Source organism: Mandrillus leucophaeus, unplaced genomic scaffold, assembly GCF_000951045.1.
Source record: "Mandrillus leucophaeus isolate KB7577 unplaced genomic scaffold, Mleu.le_1.0 Scaffold772, whole genome shotgun sequence".
In the NCBI taxonomy this organism is placed as follows: domain Eukaryota; kingdom Metazoa; phylum Chordata; class Mammalia; order Primates; family Cercopithecidae; genus Mandrillus; species Mandrillus leucophaeus.
The window spans coordinates 653,019-678,995 of NW_012108386.1; the positions used below are offsets into that span (position 1 = coordinate 653,019).

Consider the following 25,977-nt stretch of genomic DNA (forward strand, 5'->3'; position numbering starts at 1 on the left):
TCACACTTTTATGTGCATACACACATGCTTGCAAACAGATGCATAAAACACACATACAAGTACAGAATACATGCCCACACATGTATACACACTTACTTGCACACACATGCACACACACAAACATCCACACATTAATGCACTAACACATTAATGCACACACACATGCATTAGTACAATGCAGGCACATGCAGGCACATACACATGCACACACACACAGAGCTTTAATTCTAGTTTGAGTTAAGAAAACTTGCTGCTCTAGTCTTTTATTACTCTCCCCTGCTGCTTGATCCCTCTAGGTTTCTTCTTCTCTAGGCTTTCCCCCTCATAAACTATCTCTTAGATTTGAATTGACATTCATATCCGTAAGATGTTGTAGCTCTAGACCTCCTCTTGCAAAGCCTCCTGCAATAAGGCATATGATAAATGTGAGATGGAGATCCTCAGGCTGCTGCCCACAATTACTTATGTGCACCAGTAGACTCTGAAGACATTTCATAAGGAGGTGCACTTAGCTATGAAGAAATACATTTCCTACAGACGCCATACCAAAAAGGAAGACCAAAAAAGAGAAAAATATATCCTTTCTGGGACACATAATCTGAAAGAGAGATATGAAGTATTTTTAGTTAAGTTTTCTTTGTATTTGTTTGTAAAAGGAATGACATATCAATTACTATAAGCAAGTAAAATTTGCAAATTAATTTCTTAATTGATTGCACAGATATTTGTTTCAAAGAATGACTCTTTAATCACCTGGCTTTGACCACAATATCACCACAATTCCTCGAGTTAATCTGAAACTTACTAGGTTGCACCAGGAAAGGTTATAATCACATATCACATTTTCTTCTCCCAAACACGACATTTAAGATACGACCTGATAAAATAAAGGTAATTAGGTAGATGATTTTCAGTATCTTCTATAGCAAGCCTGTAGACGAAAAAGGAATTCCTGACGTAGTCTTGTTGATTTTTTTCTTACTACAAACTAGCCTGGTCACCCTTCTAAAATATCCCACCATGTGAATTATTTTGATGAGATCTTTGCATTGAAGGTTGCACTGTACTAGTGTAAACCACTAATTAATTATTCAATTCATCAATTAATCAGCTATATACTGAATACAAGACACTGCACACTGGCCCCAGCACTGAAGGAACTCAGTCAAATGGCAGAAAAGCAAGTCAGCCATTACTCCACAATGTGACAGATGCTGTGGCGGCAATACTCACATGACACGGTGGGAAAGAAGTTGAGGCTAATTTTCGGCGGTGGGAAAGAAGTTGAGGCTAATTTTCGGCTAAGAGGGGATGAGGGTCACCTCATCAGACTGAACAACTAAGAAAAGTGTCCCAGAGGATCTGATGCTTGAGCTGTCCTGTGAAGGATGGCTTGGAGGTGGGCAGAGGAGAAAAGGGGAGAAAGGGGAAAGGGAACAGAGAGTGAGAAGGCACAGAGAGGGGAGGCCGCAGGAAGAGTCTCACGTCTGTGAGAGAGTGAGGATCCCGTGCAGGTTGGAATAGCTCCTGCCAAAAGTGAGTGGAGCTCAGAAGGGCAGGAATGCGCAGGCCAGTGGGGGCAGGAGGCTGTGCATTTCTTCAGCAGCACACAGCATGGCTGTGTGGTTCCCCCCACTGCTGCCAGCAGCCCAGTGAGGATACACGCTGCACTGTCCCAGGCGTGGACTTTGCAGGTTCGGCAGTAAGAGGGGAGTAAGGGAACACTAATGATGTGACGCTGTGTCATGCAGGCTGGACAAAAAGAGGGAGTGAGACCAGAGGGGAGCTGCCAGGTGAAAAATCACATTGCCAAAGGCCAAGGTCAATGGAGGACTAGAGTGCTCCATGAGCAAGGCTGAGAGTGCTGGGAAGACAGGAGGTCAGAGAGAAATGTGGCCCTGAAGACTGCAGAGGTAGAGCCTTCCCCGTTATGGTGGGGTTGCAGGGGCTCCTAGAGAGCAGATCTCTTCAGTGAATTGCCTTGTTGCACAAAGATTATCTAAATAAATTGTTGTCATTTCCTTCCAGAAGTGGGCTCAGCTCTCCCCTCCAAGTCCTTTTTGGATAGTGAAGAATCAGTAAAGAGCCCCTAATGCAGATTAAAGAGAGACGCCCAGATCCACTGGACTGAACTGGGCAGCAGGGAACTGCCTTTGAAGAACAGGCCCCATTCCCTGTTCTTCAACAGCTCCATTCCCGGTCAGGGTCACCGTCACACAGAGGCCATATATATTTGATAAATGACTGAATTAATTATGGTACAAACTTGACTGCATCACTTAAATGCTTTTCTATTCCGGTAAGAGGAAGTTCTTCTAATATTAACTTCAGTTTAGTGGAAGTTACCCAGGGAAGCTCAGTAATCCAAAATAGAAGACAAAGCCACCCATTACGTGGCAGAGTGCTGTGTGTCTAGGGGTCTGTTTCTTACGGTGATCCTCTGAACCAGGAGTTCAAACGGAGAGAATGCAACTGTAGTGGTGGTGGCTGGGCAGAAGGCTGAGAGGGAGACAGAGTGGAAGACAGCACAGTCACGCTGCTGGCTACTAGGACAAATGACAACTCTCGAAGGACAGTACCTCACATTCCTCTCATCACAGAAAATGAGAAGGTGTGTAGGACATTCTTTTAATGGCTGAACTCTTACCTAAGAAGGGCAATACACAATGCCACTGAAATGCCATATGATATCTGTCAGAGGCATGGTGCTCCCATTGACTCCTCCTCTGTTGAAATGGATTCTGAAAGAGCAGCGGCAATGAGAGAAGAGAGCCGCCTTTTCCTGGGGATGTCTGCCAAAAAAGGTTTACCTTCTCTTCCATGTCGGAGTTTTATCCCTCAATCTATGTATGGTTGTAAGCAGCTAAGCATTCAGAAGTTTGGATTGCATGGACTTTCTGAAGAGGACAGTGTGAGGAGCTCTTGTGTTCATACTAAATCAGAGACTTCATCCCTGCACAGTCTGACACACTTCCCTGTGTTGTAAGACTTGGATTTAGTTCATGGAATCTTCCAGGCTTTCAAAACAGATGACCTCTCACTAGAAGATCCACTTATCTCTTTCCCCTTGGCCCTGTAAACCAGCCCAGCAAAGTCCCAACTTGCAACAAACAGGCAATTCACTCTACCAGAAAACAGTTACCTAATCTCTCAAAAATGACACCTGGCCAGTTTCTAACCATAATGCCTTTGGACTCATTTCCATCAACATGTCTTCCTATGAGCAATATTAACAATGCCTTTACATCTGTAGGCACTGTAACTAGTGGAGAATACAATAAAATAATAGGAATATGCAGCCTGATGAATGCCATCCACTCCAAACGAGTGTTATGAGATGTGTGAACAACGTTCCCAGGAGAACTAATCTGTTCACCATTCAGCAAGTGCTCACTGAGCCCCGGATGCGTGCCAGGCCCTGTGTGTGCTGTGGAGATACTAACAGTATCTGCCTGGATGGAGGTGACAGTCTAGGAAGGGGGATAGATGTTAAATACACAGGTGAATATTTCTCCCACCACCACCCATTGGCTGATATAAAAGAAAAATGGGAGATGCTTTGCAGATGGTTCATTTCCATGTAAACGTTCTTGTGGTTGTAATACATTGCTTTCTCTACTAATGGGAATAACTTTCAAATGAAAAAAATGGAGTGATTATTTGTCAAACCAAAGTGTTTTCTTCATTATTAATAAAATTGCTGAACATCTGTTTAGTAAGTGAAGTCATTCACACTGGGTACCAGGAAGTGGAGATAGTCACACATCAGCCCTCTTGGGCCTTCCATGTGTAGGTGGATGAAAAGGAGCCACGAGGGTGGTTGGCGTCCCTGAGCATTGGAGAGCAGGCTGCGCAGAGTGCTCTTGGTCGTCCTGTCTGCAGTCCTCCTGCCAGGGAGGGTGGCACCTGATCACAGAGAGACACAGCAATACAACAGAAACACTGAAAAAGAGTAGCCTGTCCTGGCCCACGTCAGCGGCCTTGGGTCCATCCAGGTTTGTAAGAAACAGGAAGGTTTTCACTTGTATCTAGCTACCCAGCCAGCATACCAACCTCAGCACTATTTGTATGTCAGGAACTCATGAGACCTGTGCTTCTCAAACTCTCATGGACATAGGAGTTACCCAGGCCTTTGCTAAAATGCAGATTCTGAGATTCTGGAGGACCTGGCCGACTGCATCCCTAACACACTCCAGGGATGGTTGTGCCCATGGCCCTGGGGAGGTGACACAGATTTGGAGCAGTGGTCACCTACTGCAACAGAATGTGTCTTCCAATAGAAGAGACCTTTTAAGACATTGATAAGGAGGGGTTAAGGGGAGAGGAGAACCAGGGCAGGGTGGGGTCATGCAGCCCAGGAAGATAAAAGCAGAGGACCGTGTTGTTGAATGCTGCAGAGGGGCCAGGCCATGCCAGAGCGAGGGAAATCCCACAGATGTAGCTACAAAGGGATCCTTGTGGTACCTTTTTTGGAACACTTCCTAGATCAGTTTCAGTAGAGTGACTAAACACAGATATTATATCCTGAATAAATTCAGGCTTTAAACAGGAGAAGACACACAGTGAGACTCTCTTCCCACAGCATTTGCTAGGGCAACACCAACTCCAATTACACTGAAATTCTAGTTTCCAAATAGTTGATGGCTGTTGGGGATGTACAGCATCGGAGCCAACATTGTCCCCTATGTGTTTCTGAAACCACCCTGAAAGTTGTGTTGGTCTCAGGCACTATGTTATGGCTTACTGTCTTAAACTAGGAGAGTCTGACATCCAGTTCTAAGGCTGTAATCCCTCTCTGTTACACCTCATGGGAAAAGGGTTTGTAGGTCATGGTAGACACTGTATGGAGAAATAGGTACTCAATTCCTTAGGAGGGCACTCTCTCAAAAGGTCTGTAGTTATTGATCAAAAATTAATTTTATAGCTTTCACATTCTTATCAGATCAGATGTATTAGAAGATTAAGGTCTTGATGATGCCATCCTCTTCTTGCCACGATAAATTGAATGGCACTTGAACTGTAAAATGAGCAGGGGAGAGAGCAGAGTTTTAGGCTTACTTGGTCCACTGTTCACTCCTATTCTTTTCTCCTTGACTTTGGAGGAAAGGTAGGATTTGTTAATAAAAATGTTTTCAAAATTTATTTTTAAAGTTAAACTCTAGCTTTCTAGTATGAGTTTTTTAAGTAAAACAACCAATTTTCCCATGAGTTTGCTACTGAGAAAACACTGAATGGGAAGATTTGGGGGAGCATTTAAGGCTGATGGGCTGACTTCTCACCCCTCCCTGTGTAGCCCTAGGTCCCACCTGCCCTGGGACACTTCTCTGTGGTCCTGCAAGATCACAGCTCCTTTGTCAGCCCCTGGAGCTCTCACCCACGGCTCTGAACGACTAAGTGACTTGTCATGTGCCAGTGGACATGACATTTCTGGAGGGCAGAAATGGTGTCTATCCAACTAGCCACAGCCAGTGCCATGTGGTGGCCTGACACATAGTGGACAGTTGACACGTGTTTGTTGAATGACTACTCCAAAGGTGGCAACCTTCCACACAGCTGGGGATTGGGGGGAGGGGGGGGGAATGCTCTCAGAGGCTGGTTCACCTGCTCCTACCACTCTGGTCTTTGGGATGGTGCCTTCAGGTACCTACTGAGCCTATCTTCAGGTACCTACTGAGTAATCTTTTAAAGCATTTGAGATTACCAGTGCTTCTCAAACTCCAATGGACATAGGAATTACCCCTGACCTTGCTAAAATGCAGATTCTGAGATTCTAGGAGGGCCTGACCATCTGCATCTCCAACATGCTTCAGGTGATGGTTGTGCCCACGGCCCTGGGGAAGTGACACAGATTCAGAGCAGTGGCCACCTATTGCAACAGACTGTATCCTCCAACAGGAGGTCCCCATTAGTTTCAGAAGCACTGACAAAATGCTCAAAAGGGTAATCTCTGTTTAAGCATTTTACGAATAAAGAATTCATTAATGAAAAATTAACTTGTACTAGGCACTTTAAAAACCACCAAAATGTCAAAGTGTAACTGTAACGCAATTCTGATTTAACGCCGAGTATGAGTGGTGTCAGGCCCTACTCTGGTCCTGATTCCCTTCCTTCTCCTTTTTCAGGGACCCAGTTCTGCACAGGTGCATGTCTCAAACTAACTCCAGTCTTCCCAGCATCAGCACTGAAGTTCTAATTGCAAATTCTCAGTTTTTTTGGCCTACGAAATCTAGTCTTTTCAAACTTCTGAAGCCTCAAATATACACTTTACCAATGCTTTTCTGCAGCCCTGACTGTCATTCACCATGACTGCGGAAACACATACACATATGCAAACCCTCGGGAGACTTGGTCTTCCTTGCTGCTTAGCTGAGGGCGCTCTGCATGGGGTCTGTGGCACAGAAGGATATACCATCTAGGACTTGCAGCAGCATGCCCTGGTGGCTGCTTTGGGATTATTTTACACAACAGAGATCTATTAAAGGGCCATGTTCCCTGGAGGAGTTCTCCCATCATTCCAGGTGGTTTCCTCCAGGGTTGCCCTGGCTCTGCTAGTATCAAATATCCTCCCAGGGCAGCAACTATGGCCAAGAGCCATTCCTCTTTGACAAGCTGCCTCGTTTTCTGCAGCTTACCTATAACACACTTACCGAATGTGGGAGTTACAGAGTGTGGGTCCCCCCACCCCGGGAAATGCCCCTCCTTCTAGACTGCTACGTTGTTCATTGGGTACTATTATTTCTCATCTTTTCTCACCTTCATTCAACAAACATTTACTGATCTAAAAAGGTGGCAAGACAACTTTTACCTATATCCCTATTCCACTTTATATTTGAATAAAAAGAAAAATATTTCCCTTCAAATTTGCTGAGTAGTTAAGTAATTGATATGGAAGATGTATGCAGCAATCTTGGGGAGTTTGTTGTAAGCAATTTGAAATGTTTTCTACTGCTGGTGGAGTATAATTTGCTATAACCGTGTTGGAAGATGTTTTGGCAATATCTATCAAAGCTACTAAAGTGACCAGTACCCTCTGACCCAGCAATGCCACTCTGAGGTACCCAATAGAAGTGCACACAAAAGTTCACCAGGGACACGTGGTACAAGATTCATAAACTTGTAACTGCGAGAAAAGGGAAAGAACCCATATGTCCATCGGCGGCAGAATGGACGAACGTGGTGTGGTATTCTCCTATGATGGAACTGTCCCAGCTATGGGATGCAAGAAATACAATTTTACAGCACAGCATGGAAAAATATCAACACATAATGTTGAGTGAAAGAACCCGACCCAAAGGAGTACCTACTGGATGATTCTGTGTAAGCAAAATTCAACAGCAGGCAAAGTCGGCCCATTGTGTTGGCCTTAGGATGGTGGTAGCCTTGTCCCAAGAGGCAGCACAGGGCGCTTCTAGGGTGCTGGTGTGGTCAGCTGTCCTGATCTGGGTGCCACTTACAAAGGGCTAATTGGTTTGTGATATTGGCCAAATTGCACACCTTTGACTGTTGTTTTTTTTTTAAATTTAATTATACTTGAAAATTTACTTGAAACATTTTTAGAAAGCTGCTCCCTCTGAGCAAAGCTGCCTGGGCAGCATCATATTCCCAGTCAGGAACCCATGTTTTTAGAAGGGAGTTGTGGTGAGGTTCTGAGGAGTACATAAATGGGAGGTGCAAAAAGTGGGGTGCTTGGTGCAACTGGATTTCTTATGGAGAGCGGCCAAGGGTGGGATGTGTGCATCGTGTGGGCACAGGGATCTCAATAACTGGCCCCAGAGCAGGAGCAGAGAAGGCAAGAAGGCCCGGACTCTTCTGAGCTTGAGGTCAGGGGATCTACCTGCACATTAGAGTTATTTAAATGAGGAAAATGCATGCCCTTCTTGAATCAATGTTGCCAAGCCTTTCTTTTCCTAGGAGAATCTTTCGATTCCCAGCATGGGGAAAGCATGTTTTCAGGTATTAAAATGAGTAAGGTTGTAACAGTAACCATGAACCAACATGTCCCCATTCTAAATTGAGTATGGTGATAACAAACCCTATGACCCGTGCCTAGGAACACTTGTTTCAAACTTCAGACCCCTCTCGAGTTACACACGAAGCATGGCTGTGGGCGTGCATCTCCCTCCGCATAATGTGCTATCGCTTAAAACTTAAAGTTATGGCCATCCATGTTGTCCTGATAATTATAAACTTTCCTGATGTCATTCCCCATTCCAGTTCTGCAATCCCAGGGCCAACCAGTCCAACTACCCAGCAAAGACACCTGCCTGCTGCTGCATGATGGCATTGGCTGAGTTTGAGGAGGGCACACAGGAAGTTCCAGGTGCCATCCACGGCCTCCGCGTAGGTAAGTCACTGGGTCCTGAGAGCAGACCGGGATATTTTCAGGGAGCTCGTGGATGGGAATGTGAAGCCGAATGTTTCACTATACCTTCAGGAAGGCTTCCAGGAACCCCTTGAGATTCAGAGACCTGCGAGTCACTCTCCCATACTGCCATTGATTATAGAATCTATTTTGAAGAGATGGAATAGCTAAAATATTAGATGATGATAAATATAACATCTTAAATCCAGTAGAGGACAATAAATATATGTTAAAAGGAATTCATAAACATAGCAGCCATTAACTGGATATTTACTTTGTGTAGGCAATGTGCTTGGCGTTTTCACAATAATCCTGGCAGTTAAAATGAAATTTAAATAATCCTTATTCACAGGACTACAGTGAGGTTAAGAGATCATGCCTGTAAAGTGCCTGGCTCACTTTTCTGATACTTTTGTCTGAACAGAGTCTTGGTGATATTTTAACTTGTGATATTTTTTGAAGCCATACTAAATTTTCATGTGAACTTAAAGAATAATACAAATAATACAAATAAAAGTTGCAGTGTTTCATTATTTCTACACAATGTCCTTCTCTCAAAAGCTGATATTTATACAGGTAGTAACAATACATTTAAAATTTTTTGTAATGTCAGAAAAATAACAAAACATAAACACATTGATTAATACTTTAAGTCTATTGGACATGGAAACTGTAGAAGAGAATGGATTTCCCAATCATCTCAAAGTCAATGGTTCCTTGTTATAAAAAGTTAGAAATACAGATTAAAAAGAAATAGTTTTTAAAAAGTGCTAAATGTCTAATATTAAGAAACCGTTAAAAATTATTGCATACATAGACATAAAATTGAGTACTCTATTAAACATCATGTATTTTTAAATGTTTTAATTTATTTATTATTTATTTTAGAAACAGGGTCTCACTGTGTCACCTAAGCTGGAGTGCAATGGTGCAATTACAGCTCACTGCAGCCTTGAACTCCTGGGCTCAAGTCATCCTCCAGCCTCAGCCTCCTGAGTAGCTGGGACTACAGTCATGTGCCACGACACCTGGCTAATTTTTAAGCCTCAAGTGATCCTCCTGCCTTGCCCTCCAAAGTGTTGGGATTATAGGTATGAGCTACTGTGGCCAGTGTAAACATCTTTTAAAATATTAAATGGTATAGGAAATATCTCAGAATATACTGTTAATGAGTAAAAACACATACTAATACATACTAATACATTAATAATCATTGTTTCTAGATGACAAAATTCTGTGAGCCTTTTCTTTACTATACCATGTTTTTCTATATTTTTATAGTATTCCAGAGTGCCCATATCTTACTTTTTACACTGAGGCTGTGAAATGTGAGAACACAGGGTTTTCGCACCGCTGTGAGCAGTGCTTCCCACCCTGGCCACACGTTAGAGTCACCTGGCAGCGTCCAAGCCCCTGCTACCATGGCTGTGCCCATCAAAGTGTCAGGTGGGGCCTGGCTTGGCAGCAGCTGCTCAAAACCCCCAGCAGACTCCAGGGCTGCTGCAGGAAGGCAGCCACCTACTTTCTAGAAGTCTGTGGGTTTTGGATGGGACTTGAAACCATATCAAAAACTCCCAGAGCCCAAACACAGCCCCACTTCCTATAAAATCACCTTGGCATCTTTGTCAAAGCTAAACATTCAGGGATGTTTGTATCAGAATTAAAGTTCTGTGCACTCATAGGGCAAGAGTGTTGAGCAAAAGCTAGAGTTCTAAGCTATGTTTTTGGATCAAATAGTGAATCTAATTGAGACTGTCAATGATTTTTTTCCTTATCGATCCTCTATTGAAGGAGGTACATTGAAAAAACATTGGAAATGTGAAAAGAATGTGGTTACTTGTCTGTGGCGGAAAACATCACATTTGTTCACATCAAAGATCGAGGAACCAAAACCACCCTCCTGCAAACACATGGGAGAGGGAAAGAGCTGTCAAGTGTTTTCAACTCTATATTTCACTGGGGGGGGGGAAAAAGAAGGAAATTTCCTGGGTGCCAGGTGATTTGACTAGGACATTTTTGTGGGATTACTGAGGCAGCAGCGTGTTTACTGAAAGTGTGCTGTGTAGCAGACACTCACATAGTCTCACGTGGTCAACACGACCATGAGGCAGAGCTGGCAGGCTTGGCAGCGTTGGGTCATTATTAGAATGTTTAGGGAAGGGAGTTGTTTTCATTCACGGAACTTTCTATTTAACGGAAGGTTAAGGAACAAAACCTCTTTCCAAGGTGACTTTTGAAAAACTTTCTACAACATACAGGAATCGCTGCTCCCCTGGCAGACAGCCTGTCAGTGCCTGTCATCCAGTGTCCGGTACAGACGTCTCCTCCTTTTCATTCTCAAAAGTGTCCTTGTGTGGAGGGAAAATGATATGGTCACTCTGAGTCTAAGGGGATAATTTAATCTTCCTTGATGACTATCTCTGGATCATCAAGATAAGGTTGATTCCCATTATAAAAGACAAAGACTGGAACCCGGGAATCGGGGGTTGCACTGGCACTTGACTGTAAGGCTGTTTGGGATAAAGAAAGGTGCACAGGCCTGGAAGTCGGGGGTCTGGGATTCCAGTCCCTGCTCTACCAATGGCTACCTGGGTGACCTTGGCCAGTTACAGAAACCCTCTGACAGCAATTCTACAAACGCACTGCCTACAAACGCACTGCCTGCAAACGCACTGCCTCGGTATCATAGGGCAGTGGGATTCCCATCCAGCATTTCCTTCTTGTGCATTCCAATACTGATCTCCAGAGGCCGGCAGAAAGACCTTTCCTCGCTTCACGGGAGGCTGCCGAGGCTCGGCCAGCCACTCCACAGGGCCTTCTGAGGGGGCAGCCATGGCCCTCAGGCCACACTTCCCATCTACCACGAGATCAGCCTCCGGCCACACTAGGCCTGATTCTGAGGCCATGTCTAGGCGATATGAAAACTCTTGATTGAAAGTGACCACCCTAGCTAATCATCTGTTTGTTTTGACTCCAAATTACGGGTTTGAGCAACGTGCCACCCCTGGCAGCTGCCTCAGTCGCCTGGCTGCTGTGTGCTCATGGTTGATCTGAGACTTTTCACCCACCACGCAGGGCATGAACTTCTGGAATTTGAAATGCTTGGGCAGGTGAATGACCCTGAGCCACCGCACTCACCAAATCATTACTGAACCACCCTTAAATCATGTGGCTATCAAAGTGAGTCACGATGAGACCTGAAGGGGCGAGACGCCGACTGCAGAACCTGCTGTCTAAGCTGGGTATCGGTTTGCAATGGGGGCCTCTGTAGGGGGACCTTGCTGTCCTGCTGCCAGTGAGTCCTGTGTGTCACTTAGCGAGGGCGTCATGGGTGAGATTGGGTAGCCCAGGTGTCTGCCTCAGTCACGCCAGGAGTTCCAGTCCCAGCTCTGGTACCCATCAGCCGGAGACCTCAAGCCCATCATGTAATCCCACCCTGGGACCCCACCCCGGGACCCCACCCCACATCAGCCATCAGTCAGGTGGTGACTCCTGGTTAAATGAGATACTGCAAACAGTGCTGGCACACAGTGATACAGCAGCAAAGGGAAATGTTTCACCTCCTTCCTGTTTCAAAAAGGTTTCCAATAACTGGCATCATCATAAGCCCTCCTAAATGTGGTATTTACACATCACTTATCTGGTGGGCTGCTGACACAGAAGGACGGGGCTCTACAGACGAGCTGGCTATCATAACATCCAAACGCTCCTCAGGTGGGTGCTCGCCTGTGCGCCAGATATCTCATCTTAGCTCACTTAACTGAGCCCACTCACTCCCGAGCCCATGCCAGCTTGCTACATGTCAAGTCCAGGAATTCATTTCTATAGGATTTTATTCAGTCTAGAGAGTAACATGATTTTTAGTGTTTTTTAGACAGTATTTTGAGCAATTTAAAACCTCTTAATATAGTCACTGCTGTGTTTTATTCAGGAAGCCTGGTGGGTTCTCCTTCGAGCCTGTCTAATCAGTGGCACAAACAGTCTCAGGGAACTGGAATCCAAGTCTGATAAATAAAAGGTGTGAGGTTTAGAAAAAAAAAAAAAGAAAAAAACAAAACGTCTAGCAAGCGAGATGAAACCTGCCTCGCTGGGCAGCTGCTCTGAAACCGGTTACTGTGGATTGCAAATCATACCCTGGCTGATTGAGCCCTAAACCACAAAATGTCTAAAGAATGAAGCAAAACACTTTAGTTCTAGTGCACTTTGGTGTAAGAAGGAGTCCATTAGAGTTAGAGGACTCAGCGGGCCAGGCAGACAGAGCACACACCACGCGATACCCAAACCCAGCTGGCAGGGTTTCTTGGGAAGAGTGCAGTCAGCTGTCTGCTAGCATTCAGCGATTCCAAATCCAATTTCTATGGTTTCTGAATCAGTTCCTGGGATATAAATGGAAGGGGGAAAAAGCAACAATGATGCTTCCAAGAATAAAAGCAGTTGCAAGTCTGGAAAATCCCCAAAACTCCATTCGCTGGAAGGAAGCTTTTCTGAAGGCACTTGAATCCCCTTCATTTCTGCATAGTGTCAATGGAAAATGAAATCACTCCCATCTTGGCCCTGAAATGCTTCTCCAGCGACTTCACACCTGGGCCCAAGATCTGCCAGGGGCCAGCTGGTCATTGTGCAGAGGCTGGTGGCTAACGGCCAGCGAATGGCAGGAGAAAGGAGAGCGGGGCTAAAATCGGTCCCAAATAAAGCATGAAAAGCAATACTTGAAATTCTACTTCCGGATCCGAACAGGAAACGGAATGGAAACCCAGTAAATCACAGACTGGAAAGTTGCTTTGCTCCCTAATTCCCAGTCACACAGTCTCCTATGAACTTCCTGGTTTTGGACACATGCTAATTGAGTTATAAATAATTTAATGATCGTAAGACATTTAACGTGGGAAACAAAAGCCTGTAAATCATTGGGGTCAGTGCCAATGAAAATTGGGGGCTTTGCCCAGCCTCTGTCCACCTTTCACAGTGTGTGGGGTGGGACGGCTGCCCCATGTGCGAGGACGCCCCGCAGACTGGGCAGGCTTGGCTGCAGCAACCCGGATACAAGCTTCGCTTTATTATCTTTTCGGGTTAGCAGTGATCAAGTCACAGAGACATCTAAGTCTGCAGAGACCCCTTTTCTCTCTTTCTGGCTATATTCCTTTTGGCACAGAATAAATAAATAAAAAAAGAAAACAGGTATTTATATTTTCCATTATGCTGCTTTTAAATCTACTAGGTCTAGAATTTTATAGCATGGGGTATATTACATACTCTTTTAAAAATAAGGAAAATTTTCTAAGTTAACAAAAAGCTCAAAACTTGTTCTCCCTGGAAATTCTCATAAAATTCCTAGGAATCTCCCCGCTTCTTCCCTCCCCAGCAGTATCTCATCATGTGATGCCTCATAACAACATACACTGTGTGTTTATGCTAGTACCTCTCACATTGTTTTCTTTCTGTGCCTCCTCATGTACTTTCTTACTTGGTTATCCGGATAACCTTCTCAGCATGGAGAGGTCGCCTGCCAGAGGGAACACAGAGCAAATGCACAACCAAGCAGCCCAGAGCTCCCTCTTCTTCTGAAGTCCAGTGGAGAACTGTTTTGGAACTCATTCAAAAGGAGATGGGCTTTATATTTTTGTTTTCATTTGCTGAAATACCAAACAGTCCCTTTTGTCATGGAAATAAATGCAATCTAGGCCCAAAGGAATGAAAGGATTTGTCCTGTGAGTCAAAAGTTTATACCTAAATCAGGAGAGGATATCCCTTTAAGAGCAAATTTGGAATTAAGCCTCTCTGCAAAGGTAATATTCTGACTAGCAATGACTCATATGGGAAAGCGAGGAAGGCTTTGAATTACTGCTTCAGAACCTGTCTTGTCTTGCTTTCTGCTTTGTCCCTGGCAAAGAGGAGCTGGCCTAACCAGTAAGCAGCAAGCATTGCAGTCGGCTTTGTGCTTTGTAGCAGGTCCCTGATTTTTTTTGGAGAGGGCCATGAGGCCACACCTCAAGGGCCAAATCAGCCTGCAATCATTATTACCTGGGAACACATCCCGACACCCGATTCTTCCATTGCTGTAGATATTCCTTAAAATTTTCCAAGAATAAAAGCATCTCAGTTTAACCATAGAAAGACTTGATGCTTGGGAAGAAGATGAGGGTATCCAGACCCCTTTTGTTTAGATTGCATTAATATGTTTTATGTGGAAATAGATTTTAAATGACTTTGCAGATCACATAATTTAATCCTCTATGCACATTAATCTATTTCCTTTCTAATGTTCAAGGTTTTGGAATTTATTGCCTAAGGAGGCAATAAATTCTTCTTCCTATGGGACTGTGCTGCTCATTCTACTAAATGCTGTCCCTCCTACCTTCTCCCTCCCTTGCAGCCCCCTCCAGTGTATCACTCTATTGTAGCCTCACTGAGCAATGACCTTCCTCACAATGTATCCTGCTGATTTATATGTTTACATATGCATTTCTCTTTCCCCACTAAGATGTAAGCTCCAAGAGAACAGCAACTTGCCCAGCCTGTGTCGAGGTGCTTGGTTCATGTTCGTGGAGTTCAAATCACTCCTTAGGAAGTTGCACATGAAGTCAAACTTTGGCCCTGTTTCACTTCCACCCATTCATTGCCTCTTATTCTGCCACCTGGAGTCCTACAGATTAAATCCTACAGATTAAATTGAATTTTGGTTTGGAGTGATTGTGCTTTGAGAATTTGCAAACTCCCTTCCCCTTCTCTCCTGTCATGACTAAATCACACCAGTTCTTTCAACTAGTGTTCATGAATCCCAGGCATGGCGACTTGCCTTCGGCCTGCTGCTGTTTTTTCAACTTCTGAAAATGTAGCATGTAAAACTCACAAACCTCTGACCACAAATTTCACTTCCCAAAATTATCCCACAGAGACTCGCTCAAACACCTAAAAATGTGTGAACAAGGATGCTCATGGCAGCCGTTTATGGAGATAACCCACGTATCCGACAACAGAGGAAGAGACAGACAGCCTCAGACTCCTCCGCACACCGGCACCCAAGGCAGCTCTGGCGGAGTGACGCGGCCGCTGTGCGTGAACACGGACAGTTCCGAACATGAGTTATAAGATCTAAGTCATGACTTAGAACATGAGCATGATTCTATTTTTGTTGAAAATTCTGTGGGAATGGCCTATGGCCATTTCTTATCACTCAGGGCTTTTCCAGGCTCTTGCATGACAAATAGACTAACTCGGGGTCAGAGATTTCTGCATTTGGAATGAGTCACAGTGCAGCTAAAAATCACCTTTCAGAAGTTCTGCCAACTTAAAAAGAATAGAACTGTTGTCTCAACTTTATCTTTCAAACACAACAACTAAAGAGGAAATACAAATTTTTCTAAGGCATCCAATAGGAGTCAGAAAAAAGATGGTTCTTTTATGCACCGGCGGAGGTGTTCATGAGCTGTTCTGTGTTTCTTGACATTTTTATACATAGTATAGCACCATTTACATGGGATTTAAATATTTTCCTTAGTTTGCAAACCGTTTATTTTACAAGTGGGTCTGTCTTTTGAATAGCTTGTGCCAGATAACAGGGGAACGGGGGAAGATAACGCAGAGTAGGCAAACTCTATATAGCATACAGGCACTTGAGCAAAAAATAATCTTCCAGTTTCAAATGCAAATATTGCTCTGTCCTCAAATCTGTGGCCTTGAGAATTTGGAAGTCAAATGTGCTCTGAACAAGTGGAATTCCCTGCCGCGATCTGCAGCATGCTCTGCCTGGCAGGGCAGTGCTTGGGACATGCAAGATGCTGGAAGAGATGAACTGTGCAGATGTCTCACGTCCTGCAGCATCCACTCTTCACAAATTTCCTCTATTTGGGGTTATACTGCCAGTATTTCACATGAAATTCATTAGACATGAACATCTGAAATAACAGATTTTTTATATTACTTAATTCCATAGGTGCCATGGAAAACAAAAAACGAAAAATAGAAAAACAATAGGTCTCCATTATCAAATAACATCAAATAACAAAACCCAATGGGCATTTTTCTTGATTGAGGGAACAATATTCTTCTAGTAATCATTTTGCCTGTCATGTGGCTTGCCAATGGAAACAGGAAAAAAGTATACATCTAGTATCAGGAAGAAAAAAATGGGGAGGAAAAGAAGGCAAGGAAATGGGAAGAAATACACAATTGTTACCACATAAACTAGTCTGTGTGCACAATCAGAATGTTTGAGTTCCAATAAACCAAATGCTGCCAAAATATGCTGCTGCTTCTAGTTTTTCTGAGTGTGTATATGTATACACACATACATACACCTACACACACACATATTTATTTATGGGCCAAACAGACTGACTTTTCCTGTATTTTAATTTTGCTTGGGAAGGCACCAATCTGGCAATATATATGTTTCTACTTACATATTTAGGATGTTTATTGTGAAAGCCAATTCAGGAATATCTGAACATTTGAACTATAAGAGTTGAAGACAATTCCATGGGTAATAAGGTAACGTCTTGACTTGATAGATTTTTGACCAGGATCTCTAAATATGATTTTTTAAAACTGACTTTAAAATGTACGGCAGTGTACATTTTACAATGCAACTTTGAGGATAAATGACAAACCACCACATTAAGGATACATGTCGATAACGGGATACATCAAACTTCCAGAGTTTAGGAGACATGTCTTAGAATTAGAGTCAGGACTAGCCTCTTGCATGAAATAATTAATTGGAAGAATTTTATTTTAAGTCTCTACATCAAAGATAACATTTCCTTCAGGCCTGTGGATTGTGGAGTGTACAGGCAGTGCAGGCCTGATCTTTGGAGGGATGTGTAAAGGAAATAGAACTGAAGATTAATAAACAACCGCTGGACATACTGGTGCCCAAGGAAAACAGATCCATTTTGCATTGAATGAGCAGGGCAAAACTGATTAGGAAATGAAGGCATATTGCCACAGAATGAAGGGAAAAGGTGGGCTTGATCCACTGGAGGGACTTACTAGGGTTCTCAGAAAAGGGAGGAGGATGACAATGTTAGTGGCTTCTGACCCAGAATGGTTTTGTGAGTTAGGGCGAGGGGCCCTACAGACACCTGGACGCACGCTATTCCGTGTACTGCTGGGGAAGCAGGACATGTGTATACCTGACACATCCAGCTCCCCTCCGGGGTTGCAGGTACTGCACTATCAGCATTGGCCTGCACTGAGCTGCTGCTGGGTTTTTGGAATAGCGGTGGCTGTGAGTTTCTGCTGAGGTCATCCCACGTCCAGCCCTTGCCGCCAGGCTCCCAGACCTGGGTCTCTAGGTCTCCTGGGGACTCCGCGCTACCTGATACACCTCGTTTACCATATTCTTAAATTTTGTTGTTTTCAAGTGAAAACCCAGAAATCTATGTGTGTCAGCCCTTCTTATTTTATGCTTGAAACTTTTATCACATTCTCCACATCTGAGTTATCTCACAGGAAAGAATAAAAATAAGTTGTTTCTAAAAGCTTATCAAATAGAACATTTGTCTTAAATTATGTCTTATCTACCGAACAGATGTGGTTTTTTTTAAAATCAAAACAACTAAATTAAAATAGTTGATGCATTTGGAACAATGGTTAATATAAATAACCTTTAGGATGAAATCAGAGTTCTTTTACTCTTTCTATATAAGCCCTAATTAGAATGACATTTTGTGATTCACCCTAGATGCTGTCAAACCCCATAGAGTCAGACGTGTAGGTGGTCTCAATTTGCACTAAAGCTCCCTAAATGCTTCTCCAGTTGTGCCCATGGCTAGTTCACAAGGCTATCATTTGTGCAGAAGCTGTTTCCCTGAAGAAAAGGAGGGAAACAATTAGTGTCCACATTAGGATACTGGAACTACTAGAGCCTCGTTCTCTTTGATCATGAAAGACTCTGTTTTATCAGAAAGTAATAGAGTAATTCCCTCTCTCCCAACAACAGAAAACCATTTTAAAATATTAGCGCTGACTTTGAAAAGCACTTAGAATGAGAATGAAAAGCAACAGCAAATGATCTAGTTTCATCTCAAATATTTGAAACGATGAAGGCATAACCCTTCTGCAGTTTCCCACGTGTGCCTTCTCCACTCTTCTCATCCACAAACCACACCAAAAGGTATGTGGTATATTTCTGAAGGAACCACATTATAATTGAATGTATCATTCTTGCCTGAGCATTTGACATCAGGGGAAATGGCTAAAAATAAGCAATAAAGGCAGAGACGTAACAACCGCAAGCTCCTCTAATAATAATTTAGAACGTTCATTACACTCCAAATCCAAAATCAAAAGCAAACATCCATTGTACAATCACTTTGTAAAGTGGCACCACTGCAGCATAAAGTGACTATATCAGGCAAAAAGCTTGCTATTAATACTTCTATCCCTGGAATTCTTACTCACCCAGATTTCCCCCTTCAGTTACTTTTTCTCTTTCACTTGAGTAGCTTTCTCAGTGCAGCTGATCCGCATTGGATCAAAGGAAGCCAAAGCACAAGCAATATAAGACTATCACTTTTTCTGACAGCCTGCCCACTTCCTACTGCATTGTAAAACAACAGAAAAAATGCAGGGGCAGTAACATGAATTTTTGGATGAAAAGAGTCAATGCCCCTCAGAATTACTGAGGCAGCCCAGCCTCCTATGGTGAGTTGGGAGACAGGGGAGAGGGGAGAGGGGGGCCGTGCCTAGGCACTGGATCAAGCCAGGCAGGGCACAGCTTTGTGATTTCACACGCCGACATATTTCCACTAAGAACATAAATCGTTCCTCATCATTTGTGAAACAGTTACTGTGTGCTGTAGACAGTGCCATATGCATTCCTGGAATCCTTCAGATAACGCCCAAAGATAGGCCCTAGGTTTTCTTAATTGAGAGATGAGACAAATGAGGCTCAAGAAAGTCAACTTGCCAAGGTCATCCAGCCAATAGGCAGCTGGGGTGGGACTGAAACCTGGCCTGTCTCAGAATCCACGGGACTCGACATCTGCATCTACCAGGTATCATCCAGCATGGTAGTGGCGACAGAGGCGGAGTTGGGAGCCTACGGAGGAGGGTTTCAACCCAGCTTGGCAACGTGCTCGCTGCACGGCCTTAGGGAATTCCACGGCACTTGCTCTCCATGCCTCGGTCTCCTCACTGAATTGCCTGCAATGCCTTTTGCCACACAGATTGTGGATGAGGGGCCAAAGCACTCAGCATAGTGCCTACGAGATAGGAGCACTCGAGAAGCTGCTCCTTTATCAGTAGCAACAGATGGTCTATCCTACTCAGTGTTGCCCAAGGCTGCTTCTAGACAGAATAGGCACACGCCCTTTATAACTCCTATAAATTGGGCTTGAGTTGGGCCTGGATTGACATTGCTGTTTCTTAATATGAGCACTGGAACTTCTATCCTTCTGGCATGGAAAAATAAAAATTAATATAATGCAAGTAGTGAATTTTTAGAAACAATGTCATTTCAAAACAATTTCACTCTTGTGAATTAAAAGATGTGAGCCTTCTATGCAGCATCCTTTATTCTTAAAACCAGAGATGATGAAATCTGTATGAATAGTCATATGTCATGACTGGTAGGCATAGGTTCAAGTATACATAAGGATGTGAAAAGGAAGAGACAGTTTCCAGAATATTTAAGAGTCTTTTACAGGACATATTTCTACAGACTCTTGTGTTTGAGAGAATGTGGCTCAATGTGGACCATCCAATATCCAAACGCCCGCGACATCATTCTTTGGTTAGATTTAACCACCACCACCCACAGGCACATCATTCCCTCCCTAAGCACTACCCTTCTGTAGCTCTGTCTAGACCAGCTTTCTTAGCTTGTGCTTTAAATGAAAAGCTGCCAGCTTTTCACTTAGTCTCTGAATGTGATGCTGCAGGTTCATAAGTGATGGATCACATTCTGTAAGGGTATTTTTACAAAAGCATATTACAGGGTGTTAGGAAGGGAGATATATTTGAAGACTCATGGTTATGAACTTCTGCAATGAGGCTGTCTAATTAACTAAATCATAATATTAATTAAGAAATCAGTTTAAAAAGCAACCCGTCCCAAATCCCTTTCCATGTATCAAGCACACAATTCGATTTGCTCAGAGAGGACACATACTGAAGGGCTTGCAGAGACTAGGAAAGATAATCAACTTCATAAATGGATGCTCTCAAAGTTCACCAACAGAGGATGCCTCAAAGAAGGGGAGGATATTCGGAAGCAGCTCACCCTCCTGAGGAACAAAATACTGAAACTGCACTAAGAGTTCCGATGCAAAAAGATACTTCATGGCCCATATGGGGTGTCTATTCTTACATCTTTTTCCATCTTCCCAAACTTCCTAATTTCTTCAAAGGAAGAAGAAACTATACAGAAGAATTTTTAAGATCTACAGAAGTCAAAGCATGTGGCCTTTTTATTACATTGTCTGAAATGCTCCTCTTTCAAAGATGTTAAGGACTGCAAAATCTGCAGGATTTAATTTTTCCCTCTCCTCCGCACTTTAAACAAAATCTGATTTTACAGTCTAGGTAGGTATATCAACCAACAGTTACATGGCGTGCCTCCTGGTAATGTTTGTCAGGAGTTTTTAAAATAATTTTTAAAATTTCAATTTAAGATATGTAAATGAACAGATACTTAGATAAACATACACATTATATATGTGGTATACAAATTTCATTGCTTAATTCTGACCCTAAAGAGTTGAAAAATGTGTTTTCCTAAAAGCATTTTAATAGAAACATCAGGGGAAAACCAATATTTTTTATATATTGTTAACATTACTTTTGGTAAAGAAAAAGTGTTAAGTTGTTTTGCTGAAATCTTATTCTTTTGACGAGCTGGGCCACCAAACAGCAGCAGACGCTGCAGTTCAGTGTGCATGTCCAAGTCCAGTTCAACTTAGTGAGTGAGCAATACGCACAGAGCAGTGTGTTAGCTGCTTTTAAAGCCAGAGTTGAGTTAGACATAGCCCTTCACCTGGAGAGGATGGCTCGGGTAAGATGAGCCAGATAGACCAGGAGAAGGTGCAGTGGAGTGCCCTGCTGGAGCCTGAAGGTGGCTGGGGTTTCTGGAGGGGCAAAGCCATCTGACTGAGAGATAGGGAGAGGCATTTGGAAATGTCTTTGGAGATTAATCTTGAGGGGCAGGTGGGAATCTTTCCAGGAGGGGTCTTACAGGTGGGAGTGGGGAGCTGAGGCTCTGGGTGAGGGAAGGTGGTGATGAGTGGGGTGGGTCACAGCAGTGGGCTTCTGTGAGGCACAGGGACCTGCAGGGCAGAGGCAGGGAACAGAGAGGTTTTCAGGGCCACACAGTGACAGGCTTTAATGCCAGAGTGAGGAATTTGATGGAAACTGAGGGTTTTAGTCAAGAGAATGTCATGATCTGAGCTGAGCTTCGGTACAGAGTTTCCCTACATAGCACAACCTCTTCCCTCACCACGCGATCCAAGGCTTCTGGCCTGCATGGAAAAGGGATGGGAAGAAATTAAGTCAAAATTGCTGAACCTCCATTGCTCAACCTTAGAAAATCCTAGAAAACAGTAGGCTGTGGAGAACTGTTGACAGGCAAACTTGTTCTAAGTTTCAAAATGGAAAAGAAGATGGAGATATTATAAATACCTATCTCAGGAAAAAATATAGACAGTTTAAAAAAGTTGCTGTATGTGCATGTACAAACAGACTTGTTACTCCTAAATGCAGGTCACGTGTTGCTAACCTGTTTCATAGCTGGGCAGTACTACAAAACGGACAGGTCAGGGCAGCAGCCTCAGCCAATGCTGTGCCCGGACGCAGCGTGTAAGGCAAGTTTCTCCTGATTCAACTGCACCTTAAAAGGAAGTATGCAGGCTGGCTGATAGGATTTCATGGATTCGTGACAGGTTAAACAAAGCACAGTGATAAGAGGGTGGATTTCTCAGTAGGTGAGAATTAAAGTGGTGTTAAAATACAGAACTCAGCCTCGCTCCACATCCTCGTGGTGATTCAGTAAATCGAGCGACAGGAAGAACACAGAGAAATACCGGAGGAGAACTGTGTCGGTGCGGACGACATACCACATCTGAGTGGACCTCAGCAAGCTGGAAGGAAGTGCTGCGAACAGCACCAACTGCAAAAGGAACAAATGACGAGGACTTAGGTCCCAAAGCCCAGTGACGCAAGTATGAAGTCTGGTGGACAGGAGAGGGCAGGCTTCCTCGAGTTTCCAGTCTTCCTGGATACCTTCTGCCCAGGCCCCTTGTTCACATCTGGCAGCCGTTGCAGAGGTTGTCAGAAGGAGCAGAGTTGTCACAGGGTCGCTCGGAGGAGGCTGCTCAGCCGCGGGAGAAGAATCAGCTGTCTGCAAGCCCAAGGCCAGCACGAGGAGCAACAGTCTTGTGTGGTGGAAAAGCACCAGGTAAAGGTGAGGCAGGGACGCCGACACTGGCATTCACAGCAGCAATCTTTTATGACAGTTTAAAGAAAAATTGTTGGAACTGTCAAAAAAAATGGAGCATATTGCCTCTGGCAGTGGCAAGTTTTCTGTCATCCAAGTGTTCAATTGACTTCAGGGCCCTGCCAGCTCTCCAAGACTAACAGTGACGTGTGACGTGAGGCTTGGCAGCTGACTGTAGATAGAGCCTCTGAGTGGCTCAGGTGGCCAGCTTCCTGTCTGCGTGTCCCAGGAGCGGCCCACCCCAAGGACGGCGTGTGGAGATGACAATGAGGCCTTGGCAGGCTTGGGTCTCCAGCACGGTGCTCCACCCAGGGCGGAAGCGGAGGTCCCCTTTCAAAGCCTCGGGTGACCACAGCTCTGAGCAGGGTCACTCTGCAGTAAACAGCTGCAGTAGCTCTTAGACAACTTAGAAAACAGACCTCTCGGAGGGGAAGAATTTCCTGCAGACATTTCTCCCTTGAGGGCCTCCCACCCACCTCAGAGGCTGCACCCAAATCCTGAGGATCTGGCAAGAACCATGTTTTCAAGATGTAATTAATACAACTGTTTACACACAGCATCTGCGGGGGCAGAGATGGCGGTTGTGTGCGAGCCACAGCTGTGATTGGAGCAATCTGATGACAGTGAGCTCATGGTGTCCCCAAGGAGGCCTTTGTGAAGTATTTGACATAATTAAAATTGAGAGGAAAACTAGGTCAGGCGACCCGGGGTGGTTTAGGTGAAAGAGCTTCAGAGCTCCCAGCTCTGCCCATTCCCTGGTCACTGCCATGTGTCGTAGGACGGATGTGCGCTGAAACGCAAAGTCACCACAGTCTCCGCTGAGGAGCAGCGCCTCAGAGATGCTGAGATGCCGAGAGATGCTGCCTTCCATTCAGAGTGGCCACCACTGACGTCTCTGACAAGACTGGCAGTCTGCTGGCTGGATCTCTCAGAAAAAAAATTTAAAAGAGGATTGAAACCATCAGATGCAGCCCCCCTTGTATTATCTATAAACACCAGCACATTTCCTGCGTCGGTTCTGTCTCAGATTTTAAGTTCAATTCATTAGCCTGTCCTTTTCCATTAAAAAGTCTCCACTTAACAGTGTTGAGAATTGGACTCCTTTGTCTTTTTTTTAAATTGCACATCTGTTCATAGAGGTTGGCAAAAGACACTGGAAGTGATTGTGAAATCCACATTGTGATTCCTCAGGAACCAGACCCTGGGAGGGGGTGCCCAGAGCTGTCGGCACCCTGTCCCAGGAGTCTGCCTGTGCAGCTCCCAGCCAGGCAAGACGCCCTGAGGCACAGTCCCAGGTGGACACAGCTGGATGCCTCTCTGACGATGGTGACTCTGGTGGTGAACCCCTCGGTGTGTCCTCTGTGCCTCTCAAGGCTGCAAAGTGCCAAATACTCTTTTTCAACCAGCTCCCGAATTCCCCCCTCCATCTGGGACTGCATGTCCTGCTTAGCGATTTCAAGCAATTATTTCACCTTTTCATAGACAAGGACATTGTCCTCCTCAGGGCTTGCACCATCACTCTGATTTCCAACGCTGACAGCCAAGTGGCGGCTTTTAATTCTTAAAAGAATGTGGCATTAAAAAGAAAAACTCACCCATCTCATGGTCTAAAATAAAGCAAAACAAGTCAGAAGGCTCTGCCTAACCCAGCACAGCATCTGTTACATAATCTGAAACTTCTGTGTAATTGAGTGAGATGTGGGAGAACTCAAGCACAGTCTTTGTAGCATTCTGGGCATGGAATCCTGATCCGCTAATTCCAGAGACTGAATCAACAGAGGAACACAGAGAAAGCCACCACAACGTGTGAAAAGGAGAGATACGAGAGAGCACACAGAGGGATGTTTTAGAAATTGATTTTCATCTCCTGTTTGAGGCCCTGGGAAAGGAGTGAGAGAGTAGAGGGAAAACATGGACATTGATGAAGAGCTGCCAGTGGCCAGGTTCTCATCACTTTCCAGGGCCTCTCAGGAGAGGCCACCTGAGGCTCCCTTCTGACTCCCCACTGCCTTGAAACCAAAAGACTCTGGGAGTCAGAATCAAATCATTTCATTTGCTCACAGACAACACTGGACACCTTTTAGGGTTTACTGGTTCACATACTATTTCAACTACTTTGTTGAATCTTTTTAACAAGTGGAGGAAACTGAAGCCTTGAGCCACAAAAGGTTGGCAGTGTGGAGGGCCAGGTTTGCCTGGTCTTACTATCGGTTTGATGGTAAGATAAATTAATTATTTTATTTTTATATTGCTGGAGGAACATGTTATTTGAAGCAAAATTAGGATTATAGGTAAGCAAACAGAAAAAATACTTAATAACAATATGCATACAGTACTTGTATTTTTCAGGATTCTTTTTATGCATAATAGTAAATAGGTATATTTATTGACAAAAGTGAGATTTTACTGCACATAATTTTTGATGCCTTCAGGTTTTTTTTTTCATTTAACAACATGTAATAAAGTTTTTTTAAGCAAATATTTATCCAAAAATACTTTTTACTGGCTGAAGAGTGTTTCATCCTATGGAGTTGCCATCACGTCTCTTAGCAGCCCTGACTGTGGGAAGGTCATACATGCTGTCGGGTCAGCCCACCCTCAGGACAGAGTAGTTCTCCCCAGCCCCCGAGTCCCATCCCTGCCAGTCCTGGCTGCTGAAGGCTGCAAATTAGTTATTTGGAGAAACACAGGCTATTTAGGTTTTGAAAAAATCAATGAGGCTTCAGTTTCTAACGAAGCTACCAATACCCTCATTTTTGCCCTGTCTTCATGGTCTGCAACCAGATGAAGGGCTAAGGATAAAGATTCTTTTCTCCATCAACTACAGTGTCAGGCAAAGCGACTCTAGGGTCTGTATGAGAAGAAATACAGATTTTATTTATGTTAGCAGTAGTTACTGCTGTGAGGCACTATTTGAGTATTTCTTCATTATATTTACATTTTTTTTTCAAAATTCCTATGATAAAATCATCTACACTTTTCTAAGTAGGAAAAATAAGGGAATGAGTGTCATGTTTTTAAAAATTTGAGGAAAGAGCAAGAGTACAGAAGAGCATGGGGCAAAAAAAAAAAAATGTTTAGATGCATTTAGGTGACATCGATAAAGCCCAGTTCTTTTTTTTTTTTGGACAAATGGGATCATCCTATAGACATTGTTAGGCAAATTACAGAATCTATCTGC

At 43.9% G+C, this 25,977-nt stretch overlaps 1 protein-coding gene across 1 annotated transcript in view; it reads right to left on the reverse strand.

The window, feature by feature from the left end:
• The window catches only part of EGFR (epidermal growth factor receptor), a 100,788-nt gene extending 86,731 nt beyond the window's left edge, over nt 1–14,057 (reverse strand). The window contains exon 1 of the mRNA XM_011966773.1: nt 13,827–14,057. The gene's annotated coding sequence lies outside the window, so the exon portion shown is untranslated. The remainder of the gene's footprint in view (nt 1–13,826) is intronic.
• Between the last annotated feature and the right edge of the window lie 11,920 nt (nt 14,058–25,977).